This window comes from Pollicipes pollicipes, unplaced genomic scaffold (genome assembly GCF_011947565.3).
Source record: "Pollicipes pollicipes isolate AB1234 unplaced genomic scaffold, Ppol_2.1 Scaffold_4295;HRSCAF=5057_pilon_pilon_pilon, whole genome shotgun sequence".
NCBI classification, from domain to species: Eukaryota; Metazoa; Arthropoda; class Thecostraca; order Pollicipedomorpha; family Pollicipedidae; genus Pollicipes; species Pollicipes pollicipes.
The window spans coordinates 16,813,340-16,837,541 of record NW_023596461.1 but is presented as its reverse complement, the minus strand read 5'-3'; the positions used below and the strand labels follow the sequence as shown (position 1 = coordinate 16,837,541).

The window sequence follows — 24,202 nt, the reverse complement described above, 5'->3', positions numbered from 1 at the left end:
AGGTGAACTGGCCCATAGTGCAGCGGTTTAATTCGTAGGTAAAACAAAAAGGAGGGCAAACGCAGAGAGTTCTGATTCTCGAATCCAGTGAAGCTTCATCTAAAATCGTCTTTAGCAGCCACGCCAACCCAAATCTTTTCGCCTGATCTTTTCGTATACTTAACAATATTTTCGTTCGCTTAAAAATATATATTCCCATTTCCAATTCAAGGAATGTTTAGCTGACGCCATGTTGCGCCTTGAGAAGTGTCTCCACGAAGCCTATTGGTAGTGTCTTCATCGGAGTAGCCAGCAGCGCCGGCCGGCGGCGGCGGCGGCGGCGGCGGCGGCGGCGCGTGGGCGGAGGAGTCGCCGGCGCTGCGTCCGCTCTCGGCCGGCTCACTCTGACGATGGCGGCCGCCGCGCTGGTCACGGCCGCCGCGCTGGTCGCGGCTCTGGCGCTCGGCTGGGCGGCGGCCGCTGGCCCGCTGCCGGCCCGGGCCGCCGTCCCCGCCGGCTGGGCCGTCCCGGCGCCGGCCGCCACCCCCGGCTGGATCATCTCGGCGCCGGCCGCTCCAGCTCGCGGCTCGGTGAGTCGATTCCGGCCCACTGCAGGACCAGCTAGTGTGTGACGTGATCAGTCGGACGATGTTTTAGGTTTGGATCCAGTTTTCGGGGAGGTCGTATGCCTTTAGCGCTTGTTCGTCCGCCCGAAGTCACTTAGCAAAACTACACCCGAGAGACGACTTTTGCCGTTTGGGAACTGTCGGGGTGAAGGCAGAAGGGTACCGTGACAAGGTGAAACCAGATTATTACGAATAAATGCGCCGTCTTTGAAAGTCCATTTAAGCATGGATTATCAGTGAATTTGGACTAGCTCTCATTCAACGGTCTCGCAACCATACATGCACCGTTGTTTCGCTTTTTATTTTAGTAACATTTTGCGCACTTATTAACTGCCTTCGGCCCTGACAGTTGGGTAATATATAGCGACCAAAACGAAAAATCGGAACTGATTTCAGTTCATTGAGTTCATAACATATATTTTTGGGAATGTTAACGTTCCTTAGGGGATGAGGCAAGATTTGGGAGCAGTAAACTGGGCCTTTCGCCAACGCCGACATAGCTGTTAAACTTTTGTCTGTCTAGGCTACAGCGTGATATAGTTAAATGAGTGTTCCACATCTGCATGAGGTTTTGGACTCAAACAGCCACATTGAAGATCATTATGTGCAGTTCACAGCCCTGCCCTTGTCAAGACCTAGACCCCCCTTCTAGTTTTTAAGGTACACGCCCGCGAAGATGTACATACTATTTCGAGACTATTTCAAGGTCACCCAGACATCCGCAACGCTACAATAACGTTATTCAAACCTTGCGATGTCACTGGCCGCCCAGCGATTAAGGCCAGTAAAAAAAAGAAGAAAATTTGTCGTAATGTTCGCGTTTGCATTCGTGAGCACGATTTCTAGATAAAACGGCCGTCAGTTTGCTCTCAATCAAAGTTGTGCAGCGTGCGGAGACACAATAAATCAATGTCGGGAGGCATATTACTAAACATAAAAATTATGTTGTTTGAAGCTGTCCTTTCCACTTCCAAGTATACTAATAGCTGTAAGTGAGCTCATTTCATCCTATCTGATATCATCATAATCTTATTATGCTATCTCATTTCAATATCTTCAACTGAGAACAGTTCCCTTTACGATCGTTTTTGAAAAAGGTAGCATTGATCGTTTGCCAGACGATTGCTAGCGCACATTTCAGTTGCCAGACGATTGCTGGCGCACATCTGAGCTGCCAGACGATTGCTGGTTCACATCTGAGTTGGGTGGTGTTCAGATCGCTTGGCGGCTTATAGTCGCTGCATTTGCACACGCGATGCAGTTGACTTCACGCTTTGATCTGCCCTGTCTGCCGAGAACTGACACCAACGCTTCCTCAAAGACGTCCCGCCGTGAAACACGCCAATGGGTGGTTTTGTAGCTGGCACGTCACGCACTTGGCACGCAGAGCACACGTGTAGCTGCAGATCACCCAGAACACCCACGAACTCATCGTCTCGTGCTTCGGCCATGAGCTCTATCATTCATCAGAATGTGTCGCTGTCGTGCCATCACCAATTTGACTTGTGGTCTTCAGCTTTTTGCGTGCGTAATCTAGTGCCCTTCGTATGTTAATGAAATAGAGGGGACCACATTTCGTCAAATTTTCGATGTTTCAGTAACATTACGCCTCGTCGGAAACCTTGTAAACAAATGCATGCAGGATACGTAGCACGCACGACTTTTGCAGAAAGGCGCTTCTTGCTGTTGAAAACTGCGTGCAGTTGCGATCAGTGGCTGCGGATATACTAAGCTCCTAGAGAGGGCTGCGATTGGGTCTAATCAGGACACGCCGTTCAAGTTGAAATTGTTCTCACAGTTGAAGTAAAACTCATGCAGCTTGCGAAGTCGTTTGTGCGAACCTCTTGACTTTGATACAGGACAGGCGCCAACGCCACACGTTTACAAGCATCACACCTGAAGGGTGTTGTAAAGAGTATGTTACATCGAAGTCAAAAACAGATAGGAATACCGACAAAGATAGACCAAACGCACCAACTTCTAGCCAAATAGTTCATCGTGTGTAATTGGGACTTTACGACGCACTCGGCTGCTGAGGCTATATGGAGTCGCCTGCCTCCCACCCTGGCAGGAAGGGAGGGCACCGCGAGGAATCGAACCCCGTACCTCTGGTTTCCCAGACGCGCAGTGGTTAACGCAGACGCGTTAGACGCGCAGACGCCCCCCCCCCCCCCCAAATAGTTCATCATGCGAGACCATTGCACCCGTATCAATCGTTGCGTACCTTCATTGACTTTTTCCCATGTGGCATGACGTGGAGACGCTCCGTAACCACGTTCATGATGCTCCATGTCGAAAACGGGATCATTGCTAGAAGAACGCACCCCGAACTGCTGTATAATTTTTCCCAAAACCTGACCCGCTACTCAGCTTGAACCTCCTTCATCCCATCCCTAATTCCAATGTGCTTTCTTTAAGCCCTCATTTCGGCTCAATTCATCAGACATGGCGACCAGCCGAACGGCGGAGAGTCATTCGTGCCCGAAGAGACTGTATCGATAAATTAAATACGCAAGCACGCACACATTTCGCTCTTGTTTATTTTTCCAATGATTACATAATATTGTGTGCGTGTGTGTGTGTGTGTGTGTGTGTGTGTGTGTGTGTGTGTGTGTGTGTGTGTGTGTGTGTGTTGTGTGTGTGTGGTGTGTGTGTGTGTGTGTGTGTGTGTGGTGTGTGTGTTGGTGTGTGGTGTGTGTGTGTGGTGTGTGTGTGTGTGTGGTGTGTGTGTGTGTGTGTGTGTGTGTTGTGTGTGTGTGTGTGTGTGGGGTGTGTGTGTGTGTGTGTGTGTGTGTGTGTGTGTGTGTGTGTGTGTGTGTGTGTGTGTGTTGTGTGTGTGTGTGTTGTGTGTGTGTGTGTGTGTGTGTGTGTGGTGTGTGTGTGTGTGTGTGTGTGTGTGTGTGTGTGTGTGTGTGTGTGTGTTTGTCATTGAAGCTTTACGACGCACTCAGCTGCCGAGGCTATATGGCGTCGCCTGCCCGTCATCCTGGCACGAAGGGCGAGCACCGCGGGGAGATAGCACGATATTGCTGACCAATGCGACAGCATAGGCGTATTCGAGATTCAAGAGAGGTGGGGTGGCGGGGGCGTGCACTCCTATCACATTTGCATATGCATTCATATGCTTGACAGGAAATGCCGATGTCCTCACAAACAAAGCACGCGCATTACAATCATAACATGGAAATATGTAATATTGTTATGCACCACGCAAGAAGCTTCGCGTGCCTGTATCGCGCTAAAACCGGAGTTTTTTAGTGAACATTTTGAGCACTGCTCCCCCATTGTGAAATTCTGCGTGCGCTCCTGGTTACAACGGTGACAACTGCTCGCACGAGGACGTGAGCTAAAATGTTTGCTGTAAGGACTTGGTAACAACTTTCCCTAGCAATTAGGCCAAAACTCCCTACATAGCGCATCCGAATTTAAGTTCCATTGACAAATTTGCAAGTGTCTTACGGTTCATGCGGGCTTTCACAAGCATTCCTAAGTGTAGCTTAAATAGTGTTTGTTTTCAGATATTAAAAGGCATGCCCCTTCTGCAAGAATGCTGCAGGGCTGTCTACTGCTCAAATTCGTGTACACGATGAGAAAATATCGCTGTAGGATTCCATCTCGAATCCTCTTGGCTCATTGTTTCTACGAATCAATCCATCGCACTGCAGCCAGTTTGATGAAGAGAAAAGACGTAAATTTTGTCACAGGGGTTCAATGCCCACGCTCTCAAGTCGAATCCGGCTGAAGAGAGTAAGAAGTGGCTGTAGTCCTATGTCAAGTAACATTCCTCAACAACGAGGGACATTTTTTAGTAAGAAGTTACTCCGCGCTTCATCAAGCATCAGACGGGTTTCGTTAACACACCTGATTTGACCAAGGTGCAGAAATTCGCTCCAGGGCTGAAGAAATATAAAAGATATGCTCTGCCCCGTCATAAAATCAGCAGCGGCGATCATACAGGAGCCGGAGCATGGCTAAGAGCGGAGGAGCAAAACAGTTGGACCAAGAATCAGCCCGCCATGGAAAGTTGCTGGGCTACGAAGTGACTACAACACAGCAAGGCCAGACTTTGTACGTAGGGTGGGTAATGTACGCAATGTGAGTAAAGCACTGCAGGTGCAGCCCGTATTGCAAATTAGTACGTAGCACATCAAATTTATCACAAACACATGATAAGTGCGGTGAGTAACGCAGGCAAACCGGTATGAAAACATACCTCTTTCTTGCATGTGGTAGATTTCATGAGATAATTTTTCTTTTTTACTGTGACATGGACATACATGGATAAATTTTTCAAAACACACAGCCTAGGTTAAGGATAAGTTAAGCTATTTAAGTGAAGTTTCATCTTCTAGGGGCTCATTGCCTGCAGATTTAGTACAGAGAGGCTCAAGATATCAGCTCACAAACCTAAATTTGCTATTTTGTTTCACTTCTGCGGGTAGCGTAATACGTAGTGTATATCTGCGTCAAAATGTATAAAATATTTTCATTTAAGCGAAAAAAGTCGTCCGTTGTTTTAACAAATGCTTGTTTATACAAAATACAAATTCATTGCTGACGTAACTCATAAGTCACGACACTTTGTATGCCACTTACACGTTATTTCTCGATTATCACAGGCGTCCAAAGCTCCCGGGTCCAAAATCGAATCATCGCTGCTATAGCACTGAACACGTGTATCACCATCGGAATTACTTCAGCCTCAGCACTTTAAGATTTTCTTCGGAAGGGTGCTGCAAAGTTCATGCAACCAGTATACAAAGTAAAGAACTACGCCGGAATAACGTCGGCCAGCCAGAAGTAAGGCGCACTTTTTGTTTTTGAAATTGGTTACAGTAACCAGAAGGAAAGGCAAAAGTAACCAGGAGGAGGGAAGCTGAGGGAGATAACCAGCAAATAGCCAGGAGGAAGGGCAAACCTGGAGGGGTGAAATATGTTTCCCTGTCTCTTAAAAACCGTCAAAGCTATTGAGTGCCAAAACACCATTTATGGTTGTCTGCTAACATAGAACGAACTAATGCTTTTTACACTGCCAGGCAACCTCATCCGCTGATGTCACTGCAGCGCGTGCACGCTCCAGTGACGTCACGAAGGTTGCAAGCCGGACGCATCCGCGCCGGCAAAAACATGCGTAACCAGGAAGCCTTGTTGCCGCCGATTGGGAACGAAGCTACTATTGGTTTTAAAGTGTCAACGCAATGCTGCAAAAGCAATGATCGTCTTCAACAGTGTCCAGCGAGGCGCGTTGGAGTCAGTACATTCCCACCAGTGGCGAGGGCATGGCAGTTCCGCCGCCTACAGGCGTTTAGAATACGGATAAGCCTATGGTATAGTCTGTGAGGATTTTGTTCACCCGTTACAATGAGCCCTGTCTATGTAAATGGGGTCATATTTCTCCGGGATTCTTCTAGGTCCCACTGGAATGATTAAGAAAAGCCTACGAAAAGGCTGATGGAGGTTCAAACGTTGTCCGCACAAAAAGATGAATGAAAGACGTTTGATGGAAAAAGTAGAATGAATGAAGTCAACCAACAAAAAGGTGGCAGGGATGGCAATCGTTTAGGAAGGAAGTCTGAGGACAAAAAGTAAAAAAGGATATGAAGTCAGCTGGGATAAAAGTATTCGGGGATGGAAATCGAAACAGCCAAAAAGTGGAAGGACAAAAAGCTGACGGGTATACAAGTTGGCAATGGTAAAAATCAAAATTGAAAAAGGTAAAAGGCCAAAAATTAAAGGAAAAAATGACAGGCAGAGAAGCCAAATTCCAAATGTAAAAAGCGACTGAGTCGAAAATCTTCCACCAATGGATGAACCGTGCTCTAAAACCATTATCATAACTGCTGGGTCTTGGCAAGTGCCACCCTCTGGGATTTGATCACTGGCTGACTGGAAAATGACGCAGCACTTACTGATGTCGAAAGTCAGTCTGTTCATTCGCAGCCGCCCCATGCGTGGTGACTGTCGTGATGTCCATTGAGTCTGCCTCTAGCTTCTAATGCAGGTAAGTGTCCCACAGGTCCAGCCTGGCAAACACCATGCCTCTGGCGCCCGCGAAGACCTCTTTTGGAGTCGGCGTAGTATCTCTCTGTGGTGCCATCTGGGGTTGACAGCTAACCGGTAATCCGCACAGAGCCGCATTCCGCCTGCCTTTGGAAAAGGCGCCTGCAGGGTACCCATTTGCAATTGTGGCCGGCATCAACCTTCTCGGCGATCCCTTCAGCGATCAAGCGGTTGAGCTCCATCTCAACAGCTGGGCTGAGAGTAAAAGAGACCGATCTGGCAGGATAGTAGATAGGATGTGCGCCCGGCTTCAGAAGCAGGCGTGCTTTCGCAGACAGCTTTCCTAGCTCCTTTTTGAACGCGTCTGTATGATGATGTAACATCTGATCCGATGATGATTCGATTATCTTTACGTACCCATGCGGCCTCGGATAGGCTTGGAAAGGCGCAATCCATTCCTTTCCTATCAGAGGCTTGTGTGTGTGTGTGGGGGGGGGGGGATGTGAGTTGGGGGATCGCTCACTACTAGCCGAAGCGTCTTCTGCTGGCCAATCATCTCGACCACCACGCCAGCTTCTCCAGCCAAATGAACCTGCTGGCCAGTGAACGTCAGCTTCAGTTGGCATGGCCTCAGCCTGAGCCCTGGAATCAGCGTCTTGGAGCTAACGATGGTTACAGGCGAGCCAGTGTCAGCGACACACTCCATGTCTGCCCCATTCACCAGAAGCTTTGCTGTCGAAGCTCTATCGACGCTCTTGCCCCCTTGCACAGACCAAGGTCCATCAGGCTCAATGGGCAGTACGCGCTGGGACTTAGACATCTGCCCTACCTAGTTTTCTCCCAAACAGTGTCCAGATGTGTCTTTTCCTATACTCCCGCTTCAGGTGTCTCGGGTCCCCATGCTTAATGTACCCTATCCGGGACTTGTGAGAGCAATGAGTCTTCATGTGTCCAGCATGACCACACCCGACATGACGCTTGCCACGAAAACCTGTCGCAGGACCTGTAAAAGGTTTGCTTTGGCCGTGCCTAGCTGTCCGTCAGTTACCTTCCTTGGAACCTGGTTCACGGCCTCGTTTGGCCTGTACTGGAGCTGGGCTGTCGCCACCGTGCAGCAATGATCCCAGCTGTCGGACGTCCTGGCAGACTCTCGCTGTATGCCTGATGCCCGTCAGCGCCAGCTGATCTCCCCTGTTTGACGCCTTCAGCAAAAGCTTTGATCGAAGCTGACCGATACTGCCAGTCACACACCTGTCCCGAGGTTCCCGCTCTGGTTCTGCAACGGAAAAACCACACATGTTCCCTTGCGCACGCATTTTACCCAATAAATGATCGAACTCTTCTCCTGATTGCATGCACATGCATCCGTTCAGCGATCAAATTACGACTCGGCGACAAGTAAGCTGTCAGTTTCTGCTCACATCTGTCAAAGACATCAGACAGAAGGTCAGACGGCTCAGGCAGAGTGTCATACACATCTGCAATGTCTGACCCAATAAGTGCAACATCAACGCTCATTTACGTCATCTGTCAGCGATATCTAGTGCCACCATATACCGTTCAACCTCCTCAGGCCATCTCCCGAAGTTCTTACTAGTTTGATATAGGTCCACGGCAGGTAGCTGTCGTGCCACACCACACCACTGCCCACGCCATCAAACGAGCCGAAGCTTCCACAAAAATGGCCTCCCGAATCTGCTCACCAGTGGACCGGGTCACCCTGACCCAGAGTCGTCATTCACTGACGCATCAGGGGCCGTTCACCAGCACCGCTCCACTGACCTTTGGCGCTCTGGGCGCCCAGTTCACCTGCACCCCGGCCGGCCAGTCCTGGGCGAAATGGGTCAGTTCCTATTCCCAGGCGCCGATCCGCCGAAGAAGAACAGCTGACCGCCTACCCAAACAGCTGCTTCTGACAAGTTTATTTGGACGGCAGACGCCGCCAGCTCCACCAGCACGCCGGTAGATGACCGAATCCGCAGGCCTTGTCAGATCTTTTGACCTCGCGCAGAAGACTCCACGTCGCCACCTTGCGAGGAGGCTGTACTCGACGGTTGCAGCTGCTCCTTGCAGTCACCGAAGGGTAGACTGTCTCCGTCCGCCGAGCTCGCCGCGTCCACTGGCGGCCGTCCGCTGCTCCACGATCGCTGCCGCGTCTTTCGAGGCTCTTGGCCAAGTTCGGTGACACCGAGTCCACGCCAGTCCGAAAGCTCGTCGTCGCCAGGAAAAAAGCCGATGGAAACAGAAATTAAGTTCTGTTGTTTGTGAAGAACCGAGTGGGGATCAGCAGTCAACATTTTTTTCTTGCGAAACGATCAGTGAGAGCCAGGAACCCGAGTGCATTGTTTGTAAAGTAACCAATAGAACCGGGAACCAGTGACTGGCGTTTACAAACAATTCAGCCGAACCCAATATCCAAGACCTCGATTTCAGGAGGCGAACTGGGAGCCAGGAACCAACATTGGGGCCCAGGCACGCGTCTGTCCAGAACCAAGACTCATGAAGGAAACATTTGTTCACAAAAGCATTGATAGAGGCTAGCAGGGTGCTCATAGAAAATCGGCCAGTTCACATCCCCAGGTCGTGCTGCCTATAGACCGGTGGAAAATACGCGAGTGCTGACCTGCTGTCAGGAGTGTTTGCAGGGTGAGTGCGGGTGACCGGCATTCGAGTGCTCAGGGATGCGGAGCAGCCGAACCCATCGGATCCACGGGCGCATCCGAGTGTGCACGGGCACGACCCCTTTCATCGCAGACGCCAAGTCCCGACGGCTCTCGATGTGACGATGTTGACCTTTCGCCGTTTAACTTTTTACCTCTGTCGACTTTTGTCCATTTTGAAGGACGAACAAACGGTGAACACTTATAGTTACCAGTGATGTCTTTGGCATGGACGAGATACCCAACAAACGAGGAATCGACGATCGGTCAGTCACGTTCTTAGTTACAGCGCGGCAAAGTCAGAGCACACATCCACGGCTACCGCCCACTGACTGCACCGACGAACGACCACCGACCGACCGCGCCGACGAACGCGCCCTCACGGTGTGGTAGGGCTGACGCCAAATGGATGCGTGCGTCCCCGAAGCAACGTGTACTTCCGATGCATTTTCTGCACATGGGGCACAACATAAGTGTTTGAGGAAAACAGTCAGAAAATTGAGATAAGAACGAATTTGATCCGCTGTATGCCAATGATTGTATCTGAAATCATCTGAAACAAGCCAAAATGAACAACAGGCTTGCGGCCTCAAGCCATCTGCCGGCTGTCCCACTGTAGATGGCCCGTGGATGGTTTGACATCCTGTAGATGGCCCGTGTCAGAAAGCTCGTTATTCATGTTAGCTCGTTTCAAATGTCTGAAATAATATCACCGGCAAGCGGTTGATCACGTTTTCTCTCACCACAATGCCTGTAATCATGCTGGGGATTCTAGGCATGCTTGCTGAGAATCCAGCTGAGGATTTGGTCCTCATTCATTAATGATCACGACGTTAATTACCAAGTGTTGCGAAACACCCGTTTGGGCACCATAAATTGAACATGAGTGAGATGTTTTTATTGTTCATTATGAAACACACATGCCCAGTGTTCAGGCATTGTGATAACCGGCGATGTCAGAACACTCTTGAAAGACGAACTATACGAATGAGCTGGAGTGCAAGCATTCACAGCGGATGAGCTAGTCATACTATTTTACGATAAACGTTGCTCTGGTTCATGCCTTTGGTCCGTTGGCTTTTGAACGTTAAGACTAGCGTCTTCATAGCGAAAAAGACTAGGACTTCCCACTTAAGGAAACTGGACTTATAGTCGAGAAGACTAGTCACATTCTTGCAGGCGGTAAGCCGGGCCCAAGTATACGTCATCATCTTCCTGACTTGGTGATCGATTTTGCGCGGTCCAATGTCCGCTGGCTGGCAGCCCGTTTTCACAAAATGCCGGAGGGAGCTCTTCCCATGAGGCCTATGCATATACCGCATGACATTTGCTGGCCTTCCTTTATGATTTACGGTCAAAAAGAATAAACTTCAAAGCTTACATTCAATGCAGTGCCTGGCATAGCCTGCTTACCCTCGGATTGGGCATTGACTTAGCTTATTATTTAGCTCACTCGGTCCTGATTGCCATGAAACATTCATCAAATTCTGAGAAATCGTTGCCATTCTGATCGTTCTCAGGCTTCACATCGAACCACTGCATGTGTCTCGACCCATGTCGTCCTCGGAGGTAGTACAAAATACTTTCAGTTTTTACGATACGGTACTGTCAGTGTGAAAAAATCGCACGCATCCAGCTGCCCGTCGGCCCTCATCTCGTTCTCTGTATCGAGGTTTGGTGGGGTTCCCATTCCGGCCTCAGATTCAGTGGCGTCGTTGCTTTCGCTTTCCTGTGCCTGCTCACAAACGGTATGGGTGTTTGAAGGAAGAATCACTCGTCATTCAGATATGTGTCATTTATTAAAAACACGTTTGGGACGGAAGAAATATTAAAATCGCTTTCATCTTTGCTTTCTCTCTCTCTCTCTCTCTCTCTCTCTCTCACTCTCTCTCTCTCACTCTCTCCTCACTCTCTCTCTCCTCTCTCCTCTCTTGCGTGCTCCTCTCTCTTCCCCGTTCTACTCTCTCTCCTCTCTCTCCTCTCTGCCTCTCTCCTCTCTCTCTCTCTCTCCTCTCCTCTCTCTCTTCTCTCTCTCTCTTCTTCTCTCTCTTCTCTTCTCTCTCTCTCTCTCTCTCTCTCTCTCTCTCTCTCTCTCTCCTCTCTCTCTCTCTCTCTCTCTCTTCTCTCTCTCTCTCTCTCTCTCTCTCTCTCTCTCTCTCTCTCTCTCTCTCTCTTATCTCTCTCTCTCTCTCTCTCTCTCTCTCTCTCTCTTCTCTCTCTCTCTCTCTTCTCTCTCTCTCTCTCTCTCTCTCTCTCCTTCTCTCTCTCTCTCTCTCTTCTCTCTCTCTCTCTCTCTCTCTCTCTCTTCTCTCTCTCTCTCTCTCTCTCTCTCTCTCTCTCTCTCTCTCTCTATCCTCTCTCTCCTCTCTCTCTTCTCTCTCTCTCTCTCTCTCTCTCTCTCTCTCTCTCTCTCTCTCTCTCTCTCTCCTTCTCTCTCTCGCTCTCTCTCTCTCTCTCTCTCTTCTCTCTCTCTCTCTCTTCTCTCATCTCTCTCTCTCTCTCTCTCTCTCTCTCTCTCTCTCCTCCTCTCTTCTCTCTCTCTCTCTCTCTTCTCTCTCTCTCTCTATATATGACACTATGGAACAGGTTTAGAAAATTATGGAACGTTGTTATTTCCCTGGTGCTTTGCGACATATGTACATACTACCCAAGATGTGCGACATAAGTAAAAATATATCGAACTGAATAACGTGCGTGCGGCTCCATGGATCATAATAAAAAACTATGTGAATAAATGCACAGATGATACAAGCAAAACGCATGCAGGACGCGCAAATCGTATTGAACGAAAGATGACCTACTTGCAAGCGTGCCGCGTTCAAGACCATGCACAGCAAGTAGGGGCAAACGCCTTTTGTCTCTCGCAGCAAACATGCTTTTGGAAAATTCGGATGTTTGCTTTTCACAGCCGAGTACATCACAGAACAAACCAGTCTCCTGAGTGTCATTTACGTAGATGATTGTTTTAAAATAAAATTGGTTGCCGAACGTTGGGGTTATTTACATCACGCGGCATGCATCAAAGCCGTTATTAGCCAGACTTTGGAATGCAGATGTCTTCCCTAAGACTCTATATGATATAAAATCCACAGCTGTAGACATATCCCGACATGATGGTTGGCAGCGTCTTGAACACGCAGCCATGAAAACTATGAATACATAAAACAAACATGAAGGAAACAATTCGGGTGAATCGATGGACTTTTGCAATTACGTTCCAAAAGCAAAGCTCACCTACCGGTACTGACGGTTGCTTTGAAGAAAACGTACATACAAAATACAGTAATACAGTTTTGACCGTGCGCACAGACCACATTCAAGCACATGAAAAAAACAAATAAAAGGCGTGGAAGTCTCCTCCAGTTTGAGATAGTGTTAGTGTAAAAGTTTACTGCAATGTTGTCCCCCACGTTAACACGCGCCCGGGTGTCCAGTTGAATACCCCTCGTTCGGGTGGGTTCAGTTTGACCCTCCGAGATCTCAAATACTAAGAGAGTTGGAAATATCAAGTTTAAAGGATGGGTTGGCCGGTATGTGAATTTTTTGGTGCCTATATTTTACATTTCTTGGTCATGACCTCTGCAAAAATAAGACCAAACAAGGTCAAACTCCAAGTCACTGTCCAAAGTGCCACCACACCACCTCATGCAATCACCTTGAACATACATACTTATTCCAAACAAAATGTCACTGGAGGTGCTCATTGTAAGTCAGCAAAATTGTTTAACCTTTAGAAGATCATAAGCGTTTGCACACTTGCTTCGCTGCGCTTTTTAAAAGTGTAGAAAATTCTACCATTTGCAGCTGAATCCACGCCTCTGGCTGTTTTAGGTGCCAAGATATGGCGCAAAACATAACAAAAACGGTTGGTGACGGGCAAATAGTGCTTCTGGCTCGCGCGCACCTCGCACGCGACGCGTGCGACATTACAATCTGCACCATGTGATCATCTGTTTGACTCGCTATCGATGCATGCCCCTCCCGAATGCGTCGGCGCCCTGGGTGTTGACATGCGTCACAAAAGGTACAAACCCGTCGAAAAGAGCAAAGTCTACCTTGCCAACCCGTGGGGACGCGACACGTGTCCCATGTAACCGAAAATGTGGCGTCACTAAATATCCAATTCCACTCGGTTCCGACGCATGACACTGCCGAATCGCTTTGTACCCGTCATGGCAAAATGTTTTGCAAAATGGGAAAATGACCGTAGACAGCAAATCTCGTCCTGTTAGCTCGTGTGAGCGCAGCAGGTAACAAGTGCAGTCATAGGTGGTACCGTGTGGTTGCCCTTAGATTGCCTATTGTACCATCCCACCCTCGAAACGTTTCGTTCCCTGGGTGCTGAGATATCGCGAAAACGTGAAATTCCTTCGAAAATAACCAAATTCATTTTCCAGCACGTGTGCGCCATGTCACGTGGCACGTGTGAACTAATGTTTCAACCAGGCTTCTGACAGTTACAGTCCTTATCAAGACATACCACGTCCAAGTCGCTCCAAGCCCTGTGTGCCGAGATGTAGCACAAAACGTGACTATCTCTGAAAGCAGCCAAATGCATCTTGCCAGCCCGCGTAAACGCCACGCCTTACTTCCGTGCCACTCCGTTTGATTCACTACTACGCATGCTGCACCCGCATCGCTCCGTAATGCAAGTGCCGAGATGTGGCACAAAAAAATCCATTTTACAACCTCGTGTGCGCGTGACACGTGGTGCGTGGGACCGAACCATTTAGCAGGGCGAATGTTCCTATTCGATACTGCATGGGAGTGTGCTACTCTCGGGTCGCTTCGTGCTCTGAGTGCCATGACATCGCAATAACGTGTAACCCGCCGAAAATAGCCAAATCTATAGTTAAACACGTTGCCGCCTTGACACGTGATACGTGCGACCAATCGTCGCTGTCTTGCCCGTTCCACTCCTTATCGAAGTGTGCCTCTGCCGAGTGTGTCTTTGCTCTAGCTGCCGAGGTGTGACGCAGCACGTGCAAACCCGTGGGCAAGAGCAAAATCCATCGTTGGACGCGAGACGCGTGATGGGTGCGGCCGTACGATTTTGCATGATATATCTTTTCGTGTCGTTCCCGGGTCGCTACGAAGTGTCGAAATGTCAGTCAGAACGTTAAAATCGGTAAAAACGACTTGTTTAATATTTTCACCCCGTGTGCACTTGCCAAGGGCGGCGTGGCACCACAAATTTGATGCTATTCGATGGCCCTTGCGATGGTCTATCTGGGTGAGCAAGTTTCATATCGCTGCAGCCCATCGTTATCGAGACATGGCTCCGGAAGTGGACGTGAGTCGTACCGTCGACCGGGGGTTGCGAAATTAGCGTCGCCCGTGTATTGACGAGTGGGGATTTTTCGCCTTTTTCGCTCACCAGGCGCTCATTTTTGTAAAACGCAGAATGATGAAGTGATACGGACGCACCCGAGTATCAGTCCTTGGTCATGTGAAAGTTTCACTTGAAAACTCTCCACCGTTTAGCCTGTGCGTGATCCCAAGTAACTGTGGCAGACATGCTCACACACATTGCTCCTGTGGTATAGTAGTTAAAGTAAAGCATTGGTTAACGAATTCATAGTAGGAGATGGTTACCAAAATTCGAAGATATAGTCTCGATTCCGTAATCTGAATAAGTGTCAAAGATTACGCTAGGCGGTATGTTCTTTAGGGTTGAAAGTTGATATGGTTCATTTTAGGTCACTGACCTACCCTGACTGTTAAGAAGTCAATGAAAGGTGTGCTTTTGGTCCTTGTTATCGAAACATTCGAAATAAGCGTCAGAGGCTATCCCTTAAATCAGACTCTCCAGCAAAAAGGTTATTTGATTTTGACCTCGGTTTGACCTTTATACCTGACCCAATGCGGATGGAATTCGTCGTGATTTTTAACTCAGTTATATAATTGTCTAAGACATTATCTCACAGATGTATGGCTTCGTCTAACGCTTCGTTGTCGCATCAAATTGAACGATACCCTAGAAACTGTCTTCGATGACAGCCACGGCCTGACTTTGACCTGCCTTAGGTCAGCGGCCTTACAAGGTACACCTAATTTTTAACAAGGGATCCGCTATTCAATTGCCTTCCGATATACCAAATTTAGCGCGGTTGGACCTCACCTTCTGGAAATAATTCTGAAAACAACTTGAAGAGGCGGAGTCAAATTGCCCTCCACCCCTGACGTGGTAAAGGGTGTGTTCTACATTTCCGCCGCCACTTCTACAACAAAGCATCCTAATCCGGCAGAGGCGGAGACGGAGCGCAAAGTGGACCAAGTGGAGCGCGTGGGCCGGCCTTACGCTGAAAACACCGCATCGGAGACGCATGCAAACCCACACAATGTCACGTTGGCCGTCCCCCTGCGGGATTGCGTCGGCTAGGGACGTGCTAGGCTAACATGATTGCCGGGTAATTGCCGCTGGGCCGGCGGCCCAGCGGGTGACCGAAATCCTGGAAGTGGACGCGGTAGTGGGAAGTGTCCACAGAGAGCTCCGCCTAATGATCAGCATGCTGTTCTTCATTTTCGGCCCCGCAGGGCCGAAAATGAGGGCGGGATGGCAGTTTCCCAAGATAGCTCTCTATGCGTGACCCAGACGGACGCAGTCGTTGCGGAGAGGCACCCGCTTGCCAGAGCTTTGAAACGGTGCTTATCTATGGATGTGCTAGACAAATTTTTGGTTATTTTTCCCGCTGTCATCCGAAGCTGAAAGCAGCTGATTGGGTCCGATGCTCGTTTCAGTAGCGTCACAGATTGTGTTTGGTTCACCTTTACGCGATTCGAATAGGTTACCACATAAAATATTCAGAACCAGAAGCATGATTCGAATCAGAGGCACGTGCTGGGAAGTGGAAGTGAGAACCAATCTTTGATTCAAGCCGTTCTGTTACTAGTTTTGATTCTGATTCCGAAGTAGAGGAACGACGAATGAATCCCAGATGGGATCAAGTTCATCCAAATCAATAAGTCAACGGAACACGCACCGTTCCACGCATCCAAATGACGTATATGTCCCTGCAGTGAGTTATTTGGCTTCAAAAACTCTGAAAAATTATGTGTTCACCACAAAAGCACTTCACAAGGGCAAAATATGGCGGCAAACAACCAAGCCGGGCACTAGGGATGGTGCCTAGGTGACTAGGTGACTAGGTCTAGGTGTAATATAACCATTTGGTCAGTTTGTAAACACAGCAACTGGTAAAAACTGCAAACTATTGGCTGTATACACAGGTTCCATATTGACCGGGGTAGCATACATTATGAGAATAACGACTATTATGAGCATAGCGTTTGTGCAGCATGTTACCTTTGTCTAGTTTCAGCATCGAGTTGGTTTACAAACTCAAGCTTCCCATGGATATTGAGCCAGGTTGCAAATCAAAAGGGTCGTTGTGAACGTTACAGTGGTCCTATGGGTGCTGTGAAAATGATAATTCCTGTCAATTGAGGCGACCTGATCTTGACCTGAGACGATATTGAACTGCTCTTGTTCATCAACCTTTGCGGCCACCTATGATTTTCACACGCGAGACCGTAATATTTCGTTTGGTACCGATTTCTAGCCTAGTGCGACCGCGACTGCACGAGCTAGACAGCAGCGAAGTCGCTGTAAAATTTTATGATTTTAGCGTCACTTCATGCGACCATATAGCCTCGTCGGTACCAAAAACCGCTCCCGTTCACCATCCCTGTCGCTGACTTTAAACTGCCTGTACAGTCGGCTGTTTCTGCCGAAGCTCCCCCGAGCGGCGGATGTCACCGTACGATAGGTAATACTAAGATAGTCATTATGATTGTGATGAGAGGCAAGACATGACGGAGGTGTGATGAGGCACGCGGCAGACCGGGGCCGTAGCAGCACACTCGGCAGACCGGGGCCGTAGCAGCACACTCGGCAGACCGGGGCCGTAGCAGCACACTCGGCAGACCTGGGGCCGTAGCAGCACGGGGCCAAACGTAACTGGACTTAGAACAACAGCATGCAGTCATGCTGTCACACACACAGGCGTCCCTGCGTGCAATGTGGCGCCAAGAGTTGCGGAAGCATTCGGCGCGCTTACGGTCGTGCAGCCCCCACAATAACAATCAAATGGCTTTCACTCACTTGTGACTCTACACGTGAGTATTTTTGGAGGTCCATAGAACCACAAGGCACATGATTCAGGAGCAGTATTATCGTGATTCCCCACTCCCCCCTCGTTTCCTTAGTACTGCACACCTGCGTACATTCTAAGCAATGTTGTGCGGCCCGGGATAATCTGCCAGACAGCAGTGCTTACAAAAGGATATTTTCAAGAAACATGCCGAGTGTTGAGTTATTTTGACAATGAATTTTTTTGGTAACTCTCAATTAACAGCATTCAAGAGCTGCTTTGCCTACTTTCATTGCATTGTGGTTCTTGCAAAAAGATGTTTCCTCTCAGCTCAACACTTGAGAAAGTTCAGCACCGAGTCTGTTTATGGAATGACTCAGTCTCAGACTCATGAACCATTTTTGAGTTTTATCTACATTAAGTCATGCCTTAAATAAAACTTAGCTTGAAGACAATCGATTTCTCAAGCCTTCTTGAGCAACGAAAAAACACTGCCCCTAATACCCTTTAATGGCGGAGTACATTCTGAACACCACAATTTTGATGTACCGATGGCCTGGTTGTTGGTGATCGTGGTAACCTTCCATTACTGTCAATTCTCGGGAAAATTTTGGACGACTTTTCTTAAAATCCCGGCGTACATTCTTGGAGTCTATGGTTACTAGAGTTTTGTCGCAGCAACGGAGTCCGTTGCTAATGCCAAATGGTTGGCTACGTAATTTGGAATGAGATAATTCATTAGCATAACATTAGCTACCTTCAATAAATGATCAACATGTATTTCCTTGTGACATATTGCTGCCGCTACATGATGACCCCCCCCCCCCCCATTGCTCTTGAAGATATTAGTGCTATTAACTCTAACTGGCCCTGAGGATTTTTAAGAGCAGAGCAAAGCAGTGCTTGTTCTGTGAGCCCTAACCCCTACCACCCGATTGCGCAATTCCATGTCAACGGCAGAATTTGGTGGCAGAACCTTTACCTGCCGCAAGGCTCGGCATGGTCCATCCTGCCCTCTGACGTCATCTGACCTTTATCGCGGCCACTGCCACCGGCCGCAGGCCATACTTGTCAAGGGCATATGGCGACCGCCTAAAGCGACTCAAACTCGTGCCGCCACGGATGGGGGAATCGGAATACCGGAGCTGAAACCAACTGAGTCATTAGGAAGGACATTTCATCGGGGCAGCCATCGAGATTTCCAGAACATGTTTTTGAAGTGTGCCAAAAGCTGGCACATCGCCTTCGCAGTCATTCCATTAATACACGCAGCGGTGTGCCTCTGAAAATTGTGCGTAGTGCAGGGGCGGGGCAGATCTCTCCTAGCCCCTAGTGTGCAGGGGCGGGGCAGATCTCTCGTAGTGCAGGGGCGGGGCAGATCTCTCCTAGCCCCTAGTGTGCAGGGGCGGGGCAGATCTCTCGTAGTGCAGGGGCGGGGCAGATCTCTCCTAACCCCTCTACCATGCCAAGTACCGTGAGAGGAAGCGTACAAAACCCACCGGCTAGGTGGATACATGCAAAAGCTGGTGTGAGAAGCGTGGTGTGAAAAACTATGGCTCTAGATAATTTCCTCCGAGGCGAAATGAGGCAAAATATCCCAAATTTTGAATGCTTTGTGTGGTTTCGGTTGTCATCTCTGATCATCGTTGCCAGTGGCGCAAGTGGGGGGGGGGGGGGGAGGGGGGCGGAGGAGGCACTGGGGCACATGCCGCTCCCTTAGGTCCCGACATGATTGTTTGCTCTGCTCAAATGAGGGAGGGGGGGGGGGGGCGGAAGAGGCACTGGGGCACATGCCGCTCCCTTAGGTCCCGACATGATTGTTTGCTCTGCTCAAATGCACTTTTTCAGATGCGTCACCAATTTTGTTCGCCAGCTGGCCGCATCTTAACCCACATCTGTATAAGGCGATGTACTAAAATAGTTGTCCTGAAGACCATTCGATGCAGTCCACAGTTCTGTCCTTCTTGAGGACCCAACCTTTTAGTTTCTGAGCCACATGCCCGCCAGGATGTGCAGACTTTTTTCGCGATGACTATTTCAAGGTCACCCAGACATCCATGATGTCATAATAACGTCATTCAAATCATGCAATTTCATCGGCAATGCAGGGATTAAAGCCAAGAAAGGTGTAATTGTTGAGCTGTTCATATTTGGTGTTTGTGAGCAAGATTTCCAGATCTGGCGGCAGCCAAATGGCTCTCAGCCAATGTTGTGCACGGTGGGATGACATAATCAAACAATGGTGCACTGATGAGCATATTTACTAAACAGGGATATTGCGTCGTCCGGAGAACACTTTTCCACCTATACACAAATATACCAAACGTATACCAATGAACGTACCGTACAAGCATGCCAATAGTTATAAGTGAGCTTATTTCATCATACCTGATGCTGGCTTCAGTATCTTCAAATGTGGACCATTTCCTTAAACCTCTACTTTTTGGCATAGAAGTACTTGTTCTGATAATAACCGACCATTAGTATGCCAGGAGGTACCGCCTAAACAGCATCATGAAACACACGCTGTCCATATTGTGCCAACGTGACGTTTCACGTTGTGGCGCACAGTTTGAAACGTCACGTTGGCGTCATATAACCGATGTTTGCTTTAAGATATCGTTGCACCAGTACCCACTGGTAAAAAGGGTCGATAATTATTTAAATGAGAGCCCCTACCTCGCAAAACGGTGCACTATGTATGCAGTGCATTGCATGAAGCAGAAAAGTGGCGGTCTCAGCGCCACCTACTGCGGGCTAACGTCACACTCACTACGCGGGGTGTACAAATCGTTGCAGCGTTGGGCTCACTGCGCAGCTCTGTGCTCCATGCCCTCCTTCGATACTTAACCGTATCGTACCCATGCCAAGCTGACCAAACCAGACCCGCGCGTTAATTGGGAGGCAAAGTCCGTGCGCCAACTGAACAAACCAGTGCGTCGGCTGACCAACTCAGAACCAATCTCAATCGTAACACGTCAGTCTGCTAACCAGCTAAAGGGAGTGTTCTACAATTGTATGGGGCTTTGCACTGAAATAGCCGTTTTGGAGCGCATTCGGTGCAGTTCACAACCCTGCCCATCTTAAGGCCTTAGACCGTCCAGTTTTTGAGCTACACGCCCGCGAAGATGTGCAGGCCATTTCGTGCACAATGTTTCAGGCCTATTCAGACATGCATGGGGCCATCGCAACTTCATTCAAGTCCTGCCACTCCACAAACAAGGCGGCGTTCAATACCAGGAAGAGTATTATCGTCATTTACATCTGTATGTAATACATTAATACTATCGTTCAGATCTGGCGCCCGTAAGTACGATTGCCAAATATAGTGGGTGTTAATTGACTCTCAATCAATGTTGAGCGAGTTAGGGAACTTCAATCACGAATTACGTGATGCGCCACGTAACAAAAGAAGTTGGACATGGCTTCTGCACTTGCTAGTTATTACGAAAATACGACTTATAACACAATAACTAAAGAACAACACCATAGGTGAGGACGTGAATACAAGTAAACACCTTGAAGTGAGCTCGCTTACGAGCCCACGACGACATTTGTCTCAGGCTGCACTTCCATCGCCAGTGCCATCTGCCGGCGAATTTGAAAAGCTACAGGCGGGGGATAAGGTGCAATTGGCACTGGTAGTTTGGGAGCACCTCAATGTCGTATGCACGTTCCATGATGCAATCTCACAATGACGCATTGCGGAACGTAAGTTCTTAACACATGCTCACACACACGCACACACGCATGCACGCACGCACGCACGCACGCACGCACGCACGCACGCACGCACACACACGCACGCACGCACGCACGCACGCACGCACGCACGCACACACACACACACACACACAATCTCTCTCTCTCTCTCTCTCTCTCTCTCTCTCTCTCTCTCTCTCTCTCTCTCTCTCTCTCTCTCTCTCTCTCTCTCTCTCTCTCTCTCTCTCTCTCTCTCTCTCTCTCTCTCTCTCTCTCTCTCCTCTCTCTCTCTCTCTCTCCTCTCTCTCTCTCCTCTCTCTCTCCTCTCTCTCTCTCTCTCTCTCTCTCTCTCTCTCTCTCTCTCCCTCTCTCTCTCTCTCTCTCTTGTCTACAGAAGTATTTTCCACTTAAAAGTACATTCCACAATAAGGTATTGATATACTTTTAAGTACATCAATAATTCCCCTTAAAGCAAAGCAGATCCGTACGCCATTGCAGTGGTGCAATAAGGTCACAAATTTTCGGGAAAACCATTTTACAGTCGATTCTTTCCATTCAGTATCAAAGGATAAACTCCAGTTCATCACGAAAAATAAAGAAAGCGGTGACACCCCGGCCTAGGCCAGCGCACCAGACCAGGCCTGTTCTAGCGCACCAGACCAGACCTGTCCTGTGTGCCGGCTCACTAAACCAGGCTCTCACACCAGCTGACCAGACCCGTGCACCAGCTGACCAGACCCATGCTCCGGCTGATCAGACCCATGCCCCAGCTGACCAGACCTGTACGCCAGCTGACCAGACCCGTGCCCTAGCTGACCAACCCTGTGCGCCAATTGCAGAAGCGGGCTGACCTGACACTGCACCGGCTGGCGCACGGCGTCAATGCCCTGGTGACGCAGCGAGGCACGGTGGTGCGCCACCCTCCGTCACACTTTCGACATCCCACCCAGGAGGTGAGGCTCGCACTCCGCCCATTAGGCGATGCTCACATCCCACCCAGGAGGTGAGGTACGCTCCCCACCTAGGAGGTGAGGCAGGCACTGCAACTAGGAGGTGAGACCCACAACCCAACCAGGAGGTGAGGCTTGCTCCCGATCTAGGGGATGAGGGTCGCACCCCATCTGGGAGGCAAGTGTTGGTTCTCATTTCGTTGCCTATATTGTTCTAACTACTACTTGGACTGGCACTGAGGCACGGACTGCCAAATTGGTTTCCACGGTGGTACTGCTTTCTGGCCAAAACTTGAGGGCTTTTTTCTGTGATACGCTCAGCCTCAGGCCTGGGCGCATCCAGCGGTGAACTATCTAGCTCGTCGACTGCTCTTCGTTTGTTGTGGAAATGGTCGTTGAAACCAGACCACGAGAATTATCTAATGAAAGCAAACTTTCCTCGCACAATAGCCCGCTGCTTATAGCTCAATCCACTGCTCCAGTGAAATCGATGTTGCAAATTTGCAACAGCGACTTGCAGCAGATGATATCTTGTCCCCTTGGCGATACACAAATCAGGGGTAAAGTCCACCACAAGAACACATGCCATTTTGAATGTGACCAGACTCTGATGTTAATAAAACACTAGATTAAGTCAGACAAGTTTCAAATCCATAAAACACACGTAGCACTCCCAGCCACCACCGTCATTTTGTAACAGTCAACAGTAGTGATGAGAATGTCGGCTTGGCCAGTTCTTACCCTGAGATCAACCGGTCCGCATTATATTAGGAGCTGCATCCAATACTCAGAGAACACTCTCAATCGCGTATAACAAGGAGCTTCAGGCTTTTGTTGTCAATGCCAGGCCGGTGGTCGTCAGATCACGTGAGCGCATCCACGTTGGTCTCGAGTGTAGCGAGAGCTGCACCGACCGGTCACTTGCAAGGGTGCTGTGAAACGAGCAAACAATTTGATAAACGACTTCACCCATTAAACCTCTGAAGAAGAGGAACTGTAGGTCCTCGTGCAAACATTCAAATGTTTGCTGCGCATTTCCAGGCACGAAGGGAAAAACACACACGTTTTCCGATGCCATGCCTAAAATACTGCCGGACTGTAGGATAAAGGCTGAACACTTTCATATCATGGGACCAGCCTGCATTCGAACCCGAGACGCTTCCACATTCCCTGAAAGCTTTTGTACAAGCTATGATGACAGAAATGTCAGAAAGTCTGGAATAGCCCATCTGGGGATAGAACGACACGTAAAGTTTGGTGTTGACTTGGTTGCTACTAACAGCATCCCCACGGGGGCTTTAACGCTAAAATTGCGCAATATGCTCAGTTGAAGTGGCTAGCGCGCGTGAACGTCACAGATAGCTATTATTACTTAACGAGTCGTTTATAAATTTGTTCAAGGGAGTGTTCCATATTTGTATTGGGGTTTTGAACCGAAAGAGCCATGTTGAAGACCTTTTGATGCAGCATGCGGCTGTGTCCAGGAACCTGAAACACTTTGGTTCCTGATCTAGAAGACTGTGAAGATGTGCGAAAACAATCGTAGGAGAATATTTCAAAGGCATCTTGGCACTCATGACGTCATAATAAGGTCGTTCAAATCCTGGCATTCCATAATGAGCATGATAGTCGAGTCGTCCATATCTGGCGTTCGTGAACACGATTTCCAGGTAAAAAGGCCGCTAATTGGCTCTCGACCAACATTGTGCAAGGTACGATGACGTAATAAAAAATGGCACATCGAGGAGCATGTTTACCAAACAGACAAACTGTGTTGCCTTAAGTAGTCTGCCCTAGTTAAAAGCATACCGATAGTTAAAGGTGAGCTTGTTTCATCATATCTGATGCTTGCTTCAATATCTTCAAATCTAAAACACTCTTTAAGCAGTGAGAAACCGCTCTACCGTTGGCTTTCCAAACAAGGATATTTTTGGCGGTGCGTTAGGTAGCATTGCACAGCTGCATGATTACATGAGCCTCCGGATCTGAAGCCTGACCCTCTGCTTGACAGCGGTTCCGGTACACCAATGGCGGAGACAGGGAGCTCCTCAACTGGCACTGTTTCTTCAACGCGGTCTCCTGCTTCCGCCGGCGCCGGGGCAGCAGCACGCAGGTGGCGCCGCGCGGCGGCAGAAGGCGGAACCGGCCGGTGTCTACCCGAGTGCCGATGGTGTGGGGCTCCGGTCGGTTGT

The 24,202-nt window shown here is 49.0% G+C and overlaps 1 long non-coding RNA gene across 1 annotated transcript; it reads left to right on the top strand.

Moving 5' to 3' along the window:
* The first annotated feature begins 536 nt into the window (after positions 1–536).
* On the top strand, positions 537–24,202 carry LOC119097045 (uncharacterized). The gene is made up of 3 exons (XR_005094118.1): positions 537–569; positions 21,900–22,013; positions 24,022–24,202. It is a non-coding gene; the product is annotated as an uncharacterized LOC119097045 (long non-coding RNA).